At 44.4% G+C, this 15,536-nt stretch overlaps 1 protein-coding gene and 1 long non-coding RNA gene across 2 annotated transcripts in view; one reads left to right on the forward strand and one right to left on the reverse strand.

The window, feature by feature from the left end:
* Positions 1-12,813, reverse strand: part of LOC138513495 (uncharacterized) — a 77,236-nt gene extending 64,423 nt beyond the window's left edge. Inside the window, exon 1 of the long non-coding RNA XR_011281764.1 lies at positions 12,702-12,813. This is a non-coding gene — a long non-coding RNA (uncharacterized lncRNA). The remainder of the gene's footprint in view (positions 1-12,701) is intronic.
* The window catches only part of PIK3C2G (phosphatidylinositol-4-phosphate 3-kinase catalytic subunit type 2 gamma), a 3,221,975-nt gene that overhangs the window by 1,200,607 nt on the left and 2,005,832 nt on the right, over positions 1-15,536 (forward strand). The gene's annotated exons all lie outside the window — the stretch shown is intronic.

Raw genomic sequence — 15,536 nt, forward strand, 5'->3', positions numbered from 1 at the left:
GCAAAGAAAGTTTTTTCGACATGTAGCATGGCGTTAAAATCTGTTAATGCTACTTGCACCCTTGCTAGATTCAGCCATACACTTTGGGAGTGTGCTTCTACAGCGGCTGACTGCATCCCGGAGGGAGACGAAAGGGAGGCGTTCCTGAATATCATACAGGACGGTAAAGACGCTATGTGCGAATCCCTCCAGACGGGCATTGATTCGGCTGACAGTATCAGCAGAGCAATGTGGCAAGTACAACAACCAGGAGATTCGCTTGGTTGAGAAAGTCTGGTTTTGCCCCAGATGTGCAAGCCAGGCTCTTGAACATGCCATTCGATGGCTCTTCCTTGTTCGGGAAAAAGGCGGATGACAGTTTAGAGAAACTGCAAACTTCAAAAGCAGCAGCAAAATCTCTAGGCGCTGCAATCCGTCAGACACCTTTTCGTCCCACAGGAACCTCTGCGAGGGGCAAGTCCTTTCGCTTCTACTCTGCATTCGGAAGAGGTAGAGGACGACCGGCTCAAAGGGGACAAAGAAGAACTACCCGAGGTGGACGGGGTAGATATTCAAAAGCCGCAGCAACAGCAGGTGCCTCTTTACCATCGGCATCTGCATCAGCCGCCCCAAAACCACTCTGAGGACTTCCCTCACTGGACACCTGTAGGAGGCAGGTTGACTCAACATCTGGCGGTATGGCAGGCTATCACGTCAGATGCTTGGGCATTGGAAACAGTTGCCCAAGGTTACTGCCTGCCTTTCATACGCATACCTCAGAGTCATCCACCGGGGATCAGCTCTCAGAAAGCTCCAGATCCGCTCCTCTTGCAGGAAATTTTGGACCTGCTAGAGAAAGGTGCCATAGAACCGGTACCTGTAGCGGAGAGGAACAAGGGCTGGTACTCCCCTTACTTTCTCATTCCAAAGAAAGACGGAGGACTGAGACCCATCTTGGACTTGCGAGAATTGAACAAATTCCTCAGGAAAGACAAATTCAAGATGGTCACTCTTTCTCAGATCCTCCAGGCCCTTCAGTTCCAGGACTGGTTGGTATCTCTGGACCTTCAGGATGCTTATTTCCATGTGCCTATCCATCTCAAACACAGGAAATACCTGAGGTTCACAATTGGCAACTCTCACTATCAATTTCGAGTGCTGCCATTTGGGTTGACCTCCGCCCGAGGGTCTTCACCAAGTTAATGTCGGTAGTGGCGGCAAGTCTAAGGAGGGAAGGGATTCACGTCTACCCCTACCTAGACGATTGGTTGATCAGGGCTGTTTCTTCGGAACAAGCTCAGATCCAGCTAAATCACATGTGCCACTCCCTTCACAAACTGGGCTTCTCCCTCAATTTAAAGAAGTCACAAATGATACCATCGCAGAGACTCCAGTTCATAGGAGCGATCCTGGACACTTCCCTGGGAAAAGCCTCGCCACCAGAGGTGAGGGCTCAAGATATTCTACAGATGGTTACCAAGTTCCAAGATGCCCAACGTCTCCCAGCCTTCTACTTTGTGAGGTTGCTAGACCTCATGGCATCCTGCATTTTCCTAGTGCCAGAGGCTCGCCTGAGAATGAGATCCCTCCAGTGGGCACTGAGGACTCAGTGGTCACAATTCTCAGGGAGAATGACAGATCTTCTTCAGGTTCCCGACAGGATGGCTCGAGACCTTCAGTGGTGGGCCTGTCAGGAGAACATTCTGAAAGGAGAACATTTTTGGCAACCCTGGCCGGAGAAAACAGTAGTCACAGATGCCTCACTCACGGGGTGGGGAGCCCATGCCAACGACTTGACCATCAGCGGTCGTTGGTCTCCATCGAAGTCCAGACTACATATCAACCTGTTAGAGCTGAGAGCCATCAGACTTGCACTGAAGGCGTTCCTGCCAGCTGTACAAGGGAAAAACGTCCTGATAATGACGGACAACACAGTGGCCATGCATTACCTCAACAAAAGAGGAGGCGTAGGATCACTACCCCTGTGCAGAGAGGAGATGCAGCTCTGGTTTTGGGCAATCCAAGAAGGAATCTCTCTATCGGCAGTTCACCTAGCCGGAGAGAAGAACTTGACAGCGGATGCTCTGAGCAGGCAGAGCACAGTCTCCCACGAGTGGGAACTAGCTCAGGAAGTCCTTCAAGAGATCTTCGCCCTTTGGGGAACCCCTCAGGTGGATCTGTTTGCCACCAGCGTCAACAGGAAATGCGATCTGTTCTGCTCAAGGGAATTTCCCCCGAGAGGAGCTCTGGGAGACGCGTTCATAGTGGACTGGGAGTTTCCGCTTCTGTACGCGTTCCCACCGGTCCCTGTCATTCCTCAAATGATCAGGAGGTTGAGAAGATTCCGGGGAACCATGATCCTAATTGCCCCAGATTGGGCCAGGAGAACGTGGTACCCGGACCTTCTAGACTTGTCCATCTGCCCTCCAATTCGACTTACACTCAGAGAGAACCTACTCTCACAGAAGGGAGGTCAGGTTCTCCATCCAGACGTCAAAACCCTCAACCTTCACGCTTGGCTTCTGAAAGGCTGAGGTACAAGGATTGGGACCTCCCTGATGATGTTATGGAGGTGTTGCTTTCGGCAAGGAGGCCAGCAACAAAGTCTTTATACTACTGCCGTTGGAACAGATTTTGCAGCTGGTGTAGAGAACAGAATATCGACCCTTTTTCATGTGGTACACCAATGGTTTTGTCCTTCCTACTCTATTTGGCGAATTCAGGCCTTCAAGTTGGCACCATTAAGGGCTATCTCGCAGCGCTATCCATCTTTAAGCGTACTGCGGAAGAACCATCCTATTTCAAGTTACCCTTGGTAATACAGTTTTTAAAGGGGTTAACCAATGTTTATCCCCCAAGACCATTCCAAGTTCCCCTATGGGATTTAAACTTAGTCCTAACTTTCCTGATGGGCACACCTTTCGAACCACTCCATTCTTGTTCGTTAAGATTCCTTACCCGTAAAACTGTTTTATTAATAGCACTTACATCTGCTAGAAGGGTGAGCGAATTACAAGCTCTTTCTTGTAAACCCCCTCACACAATCTTTCACAAAGACAAAGTTGTCCTGCAAGTGAAGCCTAATTTCCTCCCAAAGGTGGTTTCTGAATTCCATATCACTCAGAAGATTACCCTACCATCTTTCTATCCTCCTCCTCATCCGGGGAAAGAGGAAGAGAGGTTACACAGGCTAGATCCTAGAAGGGCTTTACGTTTTTACATCAGTAGACTAGCCAGGATAAGACAGGCAGACCAGCTGTTTGTAGGTTACACAGGTCACAAGCTGGGGTTACCAATAACTAAGCAGACCATTTCCAGATGGATCATTCTAGCCATTCTGGAATGTTATAAACTGGCAGGGAAAGAGCCCCCTCAAAACCTTAGGGCTCATTCGACCAGAGGTATTGCAGCTTCATCGGCCCTCAAAAGAGGTGTGCCGGTTAAAGACATCTGTGCGGCCGCTACATGGTCGTCTGTCCATACCTTTACAAGATTTTACAACTTGGATTCCTCCTCCAGTCAAGAGACTAGGTTTGGAATGGCTGTACTGCATTCTATTCATCAGTAGAAGACAGCGTGAAGTCAGTACTCCCTCCTCCAATAATAGAATACTGCTATGGGAGCCTATCTAAGATGAGGAATACTTCTAACCTTGTAACGTTCTTTCGACAGGATGTTCCTCCGACGTATTCCTCATCGACCCTCCCATCCATCCCCGCAGTTCTACTTCCCTTGTTGTTGCAGCTTACGCTCCTTCAGGGTGATTAGTCTAGTCCAGAAAGAATTATTGTGGGCTACAAAACGGAACTGAGCAACGGACGCTGCGCGCGGCCTTTATAGGCAGGATGACGTCGACGTCGATACGGCGGCTGTCGAGGGACATCGACTCGGAGGACGTCGACGCGCAGCGCCCTCTAGAGAAAAAATGTTCCGAGGCCAGCTGAGCTGGAAGGAGATATCTAAGATGAGGAATACGTCAGAGGAACATCCCGTCGAAAGAACGTTACAAGGTAAGAAGTAGCTTGTTCTTCCTTGCCATAACAGAAACCTGGTTGCATGATGCAGCGGGCCCCTACCTAACTTTGGCTATCCCTGACAACTACTCCATTCTCAGAGCCGATAGACCCAATGTTTGAGGAGGAGGCGTAGCTATCATCTTTAAATCCTCACTAGACATCAGATTAGCCCCCCCCTCCACTAAAATCATGTGAACACCTCACAATCAAATGGCAAACATCTCCCAAAAGCACAATTACAATTCACCTAATATATAGGCCCCCAGGTCATCTAGGATCTTTCAAAGAAGACATCACCTTTTTAGTAGCCGAAAATGCTAAATCATCGGCACAAATTATCATCCTCAGGAATTTCAACCTTGGTTAAAATGACCCAAATGACCCCCAAGCCTCCTCTGTGGCCACTGCACTAGTTGATCATGGCTTCACACAACTCAGCGTTCAACCCACTCACCTGAAAGGTAGGATTCTAGACTGGGTAGCTGCCCTTAACTGCAATATTACCTGCAAAGACCCCCTACCACTTGTTTGGAATGATCACCATCTCTTTTCACTAGACCTTAATATCAATAACATAGAGCCTAAAAAATCCTCTAATGTTCCAGCTTGTCCTACCAGGAATAAGCGCAACATTACTGCCGAGGCCTTAATACCCCTGGTAGTACCCATACTTGATGTACTACCTGCTACAGCTGACCTTAACCTATTGGTCAATACCTGTAACAAGGCCATATCGCTCCATTGAAAATACGCAAAGGGAAACCTAGAGCACATCTGAACTCCTGGTACACCCCCGAGCTCAAACTACCTAGAACAAAAAAAGAAAACTTCAGACGCTGTGGAAAATGGAACCCTCCATAGAAAACAGAACTAATCTCACTAATATCACATCTGTCATGACCCAGCGAAATTGCCCCTTCTGGACCTCATGGTCATTGTGACGAAGGGCTTGTACTCCTTGTTCCTCCCAACATAGCCGTACCAAGCTCCATGCTACGCACTAGCTTTCACGTCGTAGCACGTACTATAAATTGGTCATGCCCCTGCAGGTCAGCGCGTCTCAACGCTATCTTCGATAGTGACCCGACGTGTGTTTGCTCTCTACATTTGCTTCCTTGATCCTCATACTTCCTTCCTTGCCTTTTTTCCTGTTCCTGGACTTCCCCCCTACATTGTTTGTTTATCGCTAATCCTGGACACCCTGGAACCACGAACTTCCCGGAACTCTGAACACGCTCTGCAACCTGACGAGGCTCGGGCGAGCCTATTCAAGACCCGAACCACCCACAGGAAGAGTCCTGCGGCCGAACAAGGGAGATCCCGATCACAGGTGAGACGGGGGGAGATTTACGACAACATCCCTATACAAAAATGAGATAATTCGGACCAAAAAAGAATCATTCAACTCCAGGATAAACCAGGGAGGATCTAGCACTAAAGAACTATTTAACATTCTAAAGGATCTAGAAAACCCCAGTCCTCCTGCAGATATTTGTACAAAGGACAAATCCTGGTGCACTAGCATCCAGAACGCCCTCGCCAACAAAATCACAGGGATCCAAACTAAAATAGAGAACAAACGTCAACAACTTACTGGTAGCAATACTACCAGCCCTATTGCACCACCTACCATTGACCCTAACTTAGGCTTCACATTCAAGAAGGTAAATATACCTGAAGTACAAAAAAATTATAGCCTCTTTGAAACCATCTAATTGCAAAAGGGACAGCTGCCCTGCTCAAATTATAAAAGGTGCAGCCAGAGACCTAACTCCTTCATTACCAAATTAATAAACTCATCTTTTGCCAGTAATTCAGCAACTTGAAACAATCATGGGTTCTCCCACTTCTAAAAAAAACAAACTTTAGACCCGTCTATACCCACTAATTACAGATCAATCACTACTGTCCCGTTCCTTCTGAAAATTCTAGATAGAGTTGCGTACTTGCAAATTCAAGACTATCTAGAGACAACCAACTACTAGCAATCCGTCAATCTGGCTTTAGACCTCAACATGGAACTGAAACGGCCCTTGTTGACCTCAAAAGTCAGATTGATGAATTTAAAGATAAAGGCAGTGCCGCCATCCTACTTCTCTTAGACCTCTCAGCAGCCTTTGACTTGGTTGATCATAAAATCATTTGTAACCACCTGTCGTCGGCAACACACTTCTCCCTCTCTGCTGTCACGTGGATTCAATCCTTCCTCGCAAACAGAACCATGCAGGTTTTCTCACCCTCAGCGGGGGCTGATCCGATCCCCATCACATGTGGTGTCCCACAAGGTTCATGTGTTTCACCAATTTTGCACAGCATTTTTACAAAAGCCTCTATTCGACAACTTGGACCATCTGGGTGTCACCTACACTAACTATGCAGATGACACCCAGATACCTCTAACTATATCTGGTAACTACAACGCTGATGTCAACCGGATCAATGAAGTCTTCACTATCATTCAGGCTTGAATGGCCACACATGGCCTCTGCCTGAATGATGACAAGACTGAACTGCTCCTCGTCGGCTCACCTAATAACCTGTCGAAACTTACCCCCAACTACAACAGCATCATCATCGATGGAAATACCATACTGATTGCAAAAAGTGTACAAACCCTCAGTTTCTACCTTGATGCCAACACCTCAACACATGTTGAGGTCTAAAGCCTTGATGCTAAACAAACCAACATGACTGCCTCAGCCACTGCCTATACAAGCAAGCTGATCAGGGCCTGCAGACCTTGTCCGTCCTCTAACAGCTGCCTCATACTGGCTAGGGCTCTTATACAGTCCAAATTGGACTACTGTAACAGCTTATACTTAGGCGCAAACAAATCCATAATCGACAACCTGCAAGTCCTCCAAAATAACGCATTACGAGCGGCCCTAAACATTTCCAGGCGAGAGCACATCCCTACTATTAGAAAATTGTGGAAGGGGCTCTCCATACAAAAAATATAGACCTAAAAACCACCTGCCTCACCTACAAAGCTCTGAACCACCAAGCCCCTCTATACCTCACCAACAAATTCACCTTGAAATCTTCTGCCAGAATTACAAGATCCTCCAACACATTATGCTTGGTGTTGCCCAGATTTTCCTTAAAAAGAGCCTGAGGAACCAGCTTCCCGGTTCTAGCCTCCCAGCTCTGGAATACTTTACCACTAGACATCAAATCCATCTCAACTTTCAATCATTTAGAAACCATGTCATCTCATGGATACTGAACAAAACTAACACCACATTGTCCCATTCATGACATCACATATGCATACCCCAGCACTCACTCTCTCTTACTTCCATGCTTGATTGTGTTGTTCTGTACCACAAATGTGTATAAACTTTCTAAATTGTATAATTGTATAAATTGTAAAATATATCCAAATGTTTAAACTGTATCCTGTAACCACTTACCGAAGCGCCATTTTATCCTTGGGTCTGGAGCGCTATAAAAATAAATAAACAAACAAATGATGGCAAGCTACTGAGATAATAGACTCTTCAAAGACAAGAGAGCAAGTGAGTGCAAAACAGGACAATCTAGCAGTTGTAAGGGCCCAAGAGTAAGACTTGAACACTGTGGCATAGTGGCATGTTTGTTGGTTGCTATAGAGTTTTATTTCCAGAAAATATTAAGAACGCTTGGAGGAAATACTATCTATCCCTAATCCTAAGGGTGTTTCCCTGCCTCAGCCAAAATAAGGACAGTCTATGTCAAGATGTTAAATAAAAGAGCATCCTCCATCCTGTGTCCAAAAAGTCCTAATCTGACCCTTACACTCAAAACCTCTTTGTTGTTTTTGTTTTTTTAAACATTTATTTACAAAAATAAACATAAGCAAGAGGTAAACAAACTGAGCATAGCGATTACAAATAACACATTGAAAACGCTACAAATGTAGTGAAAACTGCAAAGCAGATTGAAAAAGGGAAAAGAAAGAAAAAAAGAGAAAAAAAACACACCTTAAAAGAAGTCATTAAACTTATTCCGGATCCTATCATACAAGGGCAATTTCCATTTCAATTTATAAATCATTTTTTCGGTTCTTGAAAGACAGTGCATCTCCTGGACCCAATCTTCAAATGAAGGGTGGATCTGGCTTTTCCAACCTCGAAGTACTAATCTTTTGCCCACAATGGCACCCCTAAAAAAACATTTTTAAGGGCAAAGCAGAGATCAGATAACCCAGAATCATCACCTAGGATCACAGTTCTGAAATCCAGGGTAGACCCCCACCGATAATCTTATCACATACATCACAAACTTCATTCCAAAAACCTCTGACCCGTATACAGCTCCACAGCATGTGTTCTAAAGACCCAACATCCTGTACACATCCCCAACACTCATCACTGTCCGTCAGTCCTCTTTTGTGTAAAGCTTCCGGGCACCAGACTACGCGATTAAGAATTTTAATTTGCTGAGACCTTTCACTTAAATTCAGCGAGCACAAGGAAACATTTCTACATATATTCTGCCAGCATCGAGGATCAATCACAAAGCCAATCTTCTCACTCCAAACCTCCCGTAGTCTTTCATTACCTTGATAATGTGACACAATCAACTTATAAATTCTACTAGCCAGACCACCTTCCTTTCCATTAGAATTGGCAAGAAAGATGTTTAGGTCCAGAGTGTTTGACCAGTCAACTTCACCTACACATTTCTTCAGATACCTATAAGAAGAATCTGATAAATTACCAAAGTCCCATCTCTCTCTCTCTCATCTCATTCGCAGTCAACCATCGACCATCCTTCCCGAGATCAGAAATCTGTTTAATACCAACGAGATACCAATCAGGCCAAAAAATTGTTTTGGTGTTATCTCGAATCTTAAGATTCAGCCAAATAGAGGCCCTTTGGCATTTAAAAGCATCTATGCCCAAAAACCGCCAACGCCTCACTCCAAGCTGTGTGCAAAAATGTCATCATTAATGATCTACTACCAGGGCCTTTCGTATTGGTAGTCAACAAAGCTTCTGGTCCAAGCGGCCCAAAGGCATTCGATTCCGCCACCGCCCAGCGGTCCAACTCTCCATTCAAAAAAGGAATGAAAGAATGAGATGAAAAGGCCAAGTGATAAGCTTTAAAATTCGGAACCCGCAATCCACCCTGGTGAACTGGAAGCTGCGATTTCCAAATACCAAGTCTCGGCGGTTTTCTATCCCATAAATCTTTCCAATAACTATTTTTAATTCTCAGAGGAAGCATACTAGCTATGAAATTAATCTTGGGAGTCAAATTCATTTTTAGGGCGTTTACCTTACCCCACAGTGACAGATTAAGAAGAAACCATCTATCCAGGTTCATTTTACAATCTTGAATGATCTTACACATGTTCTCATTGACCATATTTGAAACAGGAGACGACAGCCAAATACCAAAATAGTGCAAGCGCATATCACACCATTTAAATCCCAAACCTGTGACTAGAGTTTTATCACATCGGTGGGAAAAAGGCAATACCTCTGACTTTAACCAATTAATCTTGTAACCTGATTATTCATGATAACCAGATAATTTCTACATCAGGCAGGGAAGAGACGCATCTAAATTCTGAAGCACCAACAAAAGATCTGCATATAACCATGCCTTCTGCATAACTCCCCAGCAGCCTACAACATGCAAACCAGGTTCATTTTTGATGCAAATAGCCAATGGTTCGATCTCTAAAATAAATAAAAGAGGTGAAAATGGATACCCCTGAAGAGTGCCCTGTTCCAAACCGAAGGGCTCTGATATGACCCCATTTGTCTTAACATCCGCTGTCGGATTGGTATACAAAAGCGCAATCCAAGAAATGAATTCATCACCAAGATTCCTCTCCCTTAGAACTGAATACAAATGGTCCCAGCTAACCCTGTCAAAGCTTTTTCAGCGTCAAGGGAATGGACAGCGGCATCGTAATCCTCCACATTAGCAGTCTCCATGGTAAGCAACAATTTCCTAATATTACTAGACGTGCGTCTATTTTTCATAAAGCCAGATTGTTCCTCATCAATTGATTTAGGAAGAAACGTTTCCAACCGTAAGGCCAAAACCTTAGCTAAAATTTTATTATCGGTATTGAGAAGACTGATGGGCCGGTAATTTGCCAGATGTTTATTGTCTTTTCCTTTTTTCAGAAAAACTGTGATAGAAGCGTGACATGTACTTTTAGGCAATATCCCATCCAATTTACTAGCAATGAACATATCTTTCAAAAGTTCCAGGGCCGAATTTGGAAGAATTCTGTCAAATTCACAAGGAAGTCCATCTGGACCAGGGGATTTACCAACATTCAGTTTTGAAATTGCATTTTTAATCTCATCAATCGTCAGTACAGCATCAAGAAGGCCATGTTCAACATCCTGAATCTTAAGAAGCGTACATTTTACAAAGAAATCCCCCCCACTACCTGTGATGCCAGCTTCATTGCTATATAATTTCATATAAAAGTCCTGAAAACTGAATTTATTTTTTTAGGATCAAATATAATCCTACCTTCCAGGTCAACAACAGAAGCAACAGCAGATTCAGACACTCTCTTTTTCAACCTGCATGCGAGCCATCTATCACATTTTTCTCCTTTTGCAAAATATGCACAACAACAGTAGAATAAACTACGTTCTGCCCTTAGCGACAAAATATCATCCATTTCTTATTTAAGCTTCCTCAAGATCGTCAATTTGGCAGAATTAGACGGGTCGTGCATTCAATCCTTAGATAACTCACTGATTTTTAGATCAAGTTCCAGTCTGTTTTTTTCCTCTCTGTTCCTTTTACCACTTGACAGCCCTAGACAGATACCACGCATACAACATTTAAAGGCCTCCCACGTGTTTGATAAGCTGACCTCCCATGAACGATTCTCTTCAACAAAACAGTTAGCCTCCGATACAATTCGGTCTAATATATCATCATCCAATAAAATAGACATATTCAGTTTCCATGAAAAGGACCTGCAACTTTGAAATGTAAACTTTAAGCGCATTGTTACCGGGGCATGATCGCTCAACAGAATATTACCGATATCACAAGAAACAAAGCTTTCCTTCACCGCGCCGCCGGTCAAAAGCGTGTCAAGTCTAGAATACATACCATGAGCACCCAAAAAAAACTATATTGGCGCTTGTCTGGGTTCATAAGATGCCAATTGTCTTTCAAGTTGTGTTCCATTAAAAAAGACATAAGTGCTCGATGGTGATGATCTCTCCGAGACACCCGTCTGACATGGCTTCTGTCAAGCAAAGGATCAACAATAGTATCAAAGTCTCCCCCAAGAAGGATATTAGGCGAGTTCAAATCTCAAAGAGTCTGTACAACCATTCTAAAAAAGGAACCATACTCCACTGTGAGAGCATACACATTGCAAAGATTCAATAGTTCCCCCTGAATCTCAAACAACAAGGCAATCATTCTCCCGTCTTTATCAGCACACTCTCTCAAAATCTTAATAGGCATTTTTTTGCAAATTAAAATGGCTACTCCTCCGGATCTCGACGTAAAAGAAGACCCGTAGGCAGAGCCGACCCATTCTTTTTCTAACTTTGAGATTTCATCAGCTAAAATATGTGTTTCTTGTAAAAAGCATATATCTGCCTGCATATCATGCAACATTGTAAACACTTCCTTTTTCTTCAGGAGGTTGTTAACCCCATTTACAAGAGATAACACAGAGATCATTAGCTACCCCTTTTGGGTGTGAAGCCATCATCTCACCATTAGCAGAAAAGTAAAAAACAGAAAAATGAAAGACAGAAAAAAACAGAAAAATAAAAAACAGAAAAACCAAAGAATTAAGTGACCAAAAAATAAACAGTCAAGACTGTGAAGTCTATTCAGCCTAGAAAATACTAGAAAAAACATTAAAACCATCTTTAGGACCTTTCCCAAGTCTCACATATTACCCCAATAACCATACATTTTCGTAGCAAATCATCCATGATAAAAACCAACTGCAAAATAACTGAAAAACAAACAAAACAGTAAACCTAAACACAAAATGTGTTCTTAAAAGGACCGTAAAAGCCCCCACCCCCGTCAATAACACTGTAGCCCCATCTTCCAAAATACCCAAACCAAAAATACAAGCAACCAATCTAAAGAAACACGTAAATAAAGATCGAATTCAATTATGACAAAGCTACCATATTAAAACAGGAGTACTATAACAAGCACTGAAATTAATGAGCCTGGTACCAAGCTGAACAACATCTCTTTGACACATCACAAGATTCCACAATCAGAATGAAAAACATATTTGGATAAAAAAACCTCCCAGCAGATCTGTAGGAGAGTAAAGAAAATCATAAAATATACTACAATATGACTAAATCTGTAACCCTCCCCACAGTGCCCAAAAACAATAATAGTCATCTATCCACAATAGCAGAAAACATGTTGAAATGTCATGTTCATTACACCAATATGCGAAGAATCCTCGAGATAGCAGCAAACACAACAGTTACAGCCATATTGATTTGATCCAGGTCAAAGAAATGATGTTGATTGACTCATTGAAAGCACGTTCAGATAATATGGTGTAGCAGTTTGAATAATGTACCACCTTAGAACCTCTGCAGAATCACCTCCATGAGTACAGGTTGAGTGGAGATGGAGCCAGAAACGAACCAGAATCCACCCCCATAGTAAAGTTCAGTTATTCCATCATGTATTAAGGTACAGAGCCACGTGTATCAGAGTAGCAGAAGGCGGAAAACTCACTGAAACATGCCCCTGGCAAAAGCAGATGTCATCCAAATTAGCAAACAATGAAGCAGTGCATTTCCGATGAATGTCAGCCATGGCCACGCAGGCAAAATCACAAGCAGCCAGCTGAGCGGATAGACGTAAAGACACCCGGACAATCAGTAAGCCGGTTCCAGGTCAACTGATCGGTGCGTCGTGCATCGAAGGTCCTTTATGAAAACACAGATGCAGCCGAAATCCACACGCAGCACTTTCAACATGAATAAAAGTCCACTGCTCCAGAACTAAACAAAGTTGAATTCGAAATGAATCACAGAGAGTCAGATGGAATGCTGCGAGGTACGTGGGAGCCCAGCACAGCAGAAAGAGGTTCCATTGTAGTTTTTCGAACTTCACAAGCATTAACTGACAATTACACCTGTGCCGTTTATACAGTGCATAAACGTATCAATGAATGGTGAAAAATACAATTATGTAAACCAAACTGAACAGGGGGGGCAAATGTAAAACTGAGAGACCACTAACTGAGGGGAGCAGGCACAGGAAGGTCCCTTTTATGCATTTCTAACCAGCACAAAGCTTGTGCAGGGTCTGAAGTGCTCTTTTCACCATCTGGCAACACAATCGTAAAGATATTACTTTTGTTGAGAAAGGCCTTCAAGTTAAGTTGTTTGGCCAAGTCTTTTGCACTTCTAAATTATTTCCTCAGAAGCAGAATCTCTTTGGGAAAGTCAGGATAGATAAAAACAAGTTTACCTTTGAAAGAGGCATTCCCTTTCAGTCTGGCAGCATTCATCAAACACTCCTTTGATCTTTGATTCAAAAAGGATATAAGAATGTGTCTAGCCTTGGCCCCCCATGTGCTTTCCAATTCTGTAGGCGTTATCAATATCACCCATTGTAATCGAGTTACAATGAAAACTCTCCTTAAACACTTGAATAATCAAGGAAGACAATTCTTCATTTCCAGCAGAGTCCTCCACTCCAACCAATCTGATGTTTTAGGCCCTCATCTTCATTTCCATCTCCAAACGCTGTTCCTTTTCTTTCTGCAAATCAGACTTCAAATTGTTGTACGCCTGAAAGCTGCCCGCTATTTCAGTGCTCATAGATAAAGATGACTTTTCCAAATCAGTCACTCGGCCATCGAGTTGACCTGTTTTTAAGTTGAGCTCAGCCAGAGTTAGTTTAACATCAAAAACATCTTGGGCCACCTGGAGAAGGATTTTGTAGACATCTTGAATTCTTGGAGTATCATCCATCTCTACAACCTGTTTGGATTTCTTGGAAGCAGGGTTTCAGCCTCTTCTATCTTTTTCTTTGAATTCATAATAATTTCTTGTAAATGTCTTCAGGGAGAGGTCCAGGAGCTGTTGAGCTAAGCTGTTGCTGCTCCATTGCCTGCCATTCTATCAAAACCTCTTTGATAGACGCTTCCCACGTCTCATCAACTTCCTTTCTTCTCTGGCTGTCCCCCCCCCTTTCCTTGGCTACCTTGCCTTCCCCCTCCGTCTCTGCCCCCTCTCGGGCTCCTTCTATAACTCTGCAGGGCGTACCTCTGATCTGTACCTCTCCCCGCAAATCCTTGAAGGATGGCAACCTTCTCCACATTGCCACTCTTAACTCTCGCTCTGCTGTCAAACATTCCTCTGATATCTGCCGCCTTCTTGGAGAACTTGACCTCGATGTCCTCGGTCTCACTGAGACATGGTTCATGGCCAGCTCTGTCACCAGCTTTGACACACTCCTACCTGAGGGCTACAAGATCCTCTCCGCGCCCAGGCCCAACCGCTCTGGTGGGGGTGAAGTCCTTATCTTCCCTGAGTGGATTCCTGCCTCTGTCACTCCTAAGCAGACCCACTCCTCTTTTGAATGCCTCGTCTGCAGGCTCTCTCTCTCTCTCTCCCCTAGCGATTCCCTTACTGTGGCTACTATCTATCGGCCACCTGGTCAGATTTCTTCCTTCCTCTCTGAGTGGGCGGACCTCTGCTCCTCACTCCTGGCCTCAACCACTCAACTCCTCCTTCTTGGAGACTTCAACATCCACCTGGATGCTCCTGTCCCCCCTCTGGACTATTTTGCGACATCTTCGACTCTCTCTCACTCACCATTCTCCCCTCTGGCCTGACTCATTCTGCAGGGCACACTCTCGATGTTCTGATCTCCTCAGACCTTCCCCTCTCTGTCCCTCTCTCCTCTCCTCTCTCCTGGAGTGATCACTTTTTTCTATCCTCCCACCTCACCCTCCCTACCCCTCAGGCCAAGCCACCTCCATCAATGCCACCCACCTTCCCGGTCATCCGATCCATGAAGTGCGTGTCAGTTGAGGCTTTCGCCGCCACCTTCACACCCCCTCCTCCCCCTTTGCTGACTCTCACCCTGACACAGCCCTCTCCACGCTCTCCTCTTCTGGTTCCATGTAATAATGTCACCACAAAAATCTTGCCATGCAAAAATATCACTGAAAAATTGCCGTTTTTGTGGCGACATTATTGCATTGAACATGCGGGGGACACCCTCGCAACCCTCAAATTTCTTTTTTCTTTTTCTTTTTTTTTTGCCCCTGTCCCCATATATATGGTCACCCATATAATATCGCTGCAACGTTTTCCCGGCGATATTATTTATGGCGACCATATATATGGGGATAATATTACCTGATACCCCTCTTCTATATCTGATACTCTTGATATCCTTGCCCCTGTCATGAGAATCCGCCTGAAGCCCAAAGCCACGTGTAACTCCTGGTAGGACTCAGACCTCGTCACCCTAAAACGCAAGTGCAGGGTGGCCGAGAGAAAATGGCGTGCTTCATGTTCATCCTCTGACAAACTGGCCTGCCGCCTGCTG

The sequence above is a fragment of the Ambystoma mexicanum genome, chromosome 12, assembly GCF_040938575.1.
Source record: "Ambystoma mexicanum isolate Mex_15411 chromosome 12, UKY_AmexF1_1, whole genome shotgun sequence".
Classification (NCBI taxonomy): domain Eukaryota; kingdom Metazoa; phylum Chordata; class Amphibia; order Caudata; family Ambystomatidae; genus Ambystoma; species Ambystoma mexicanum.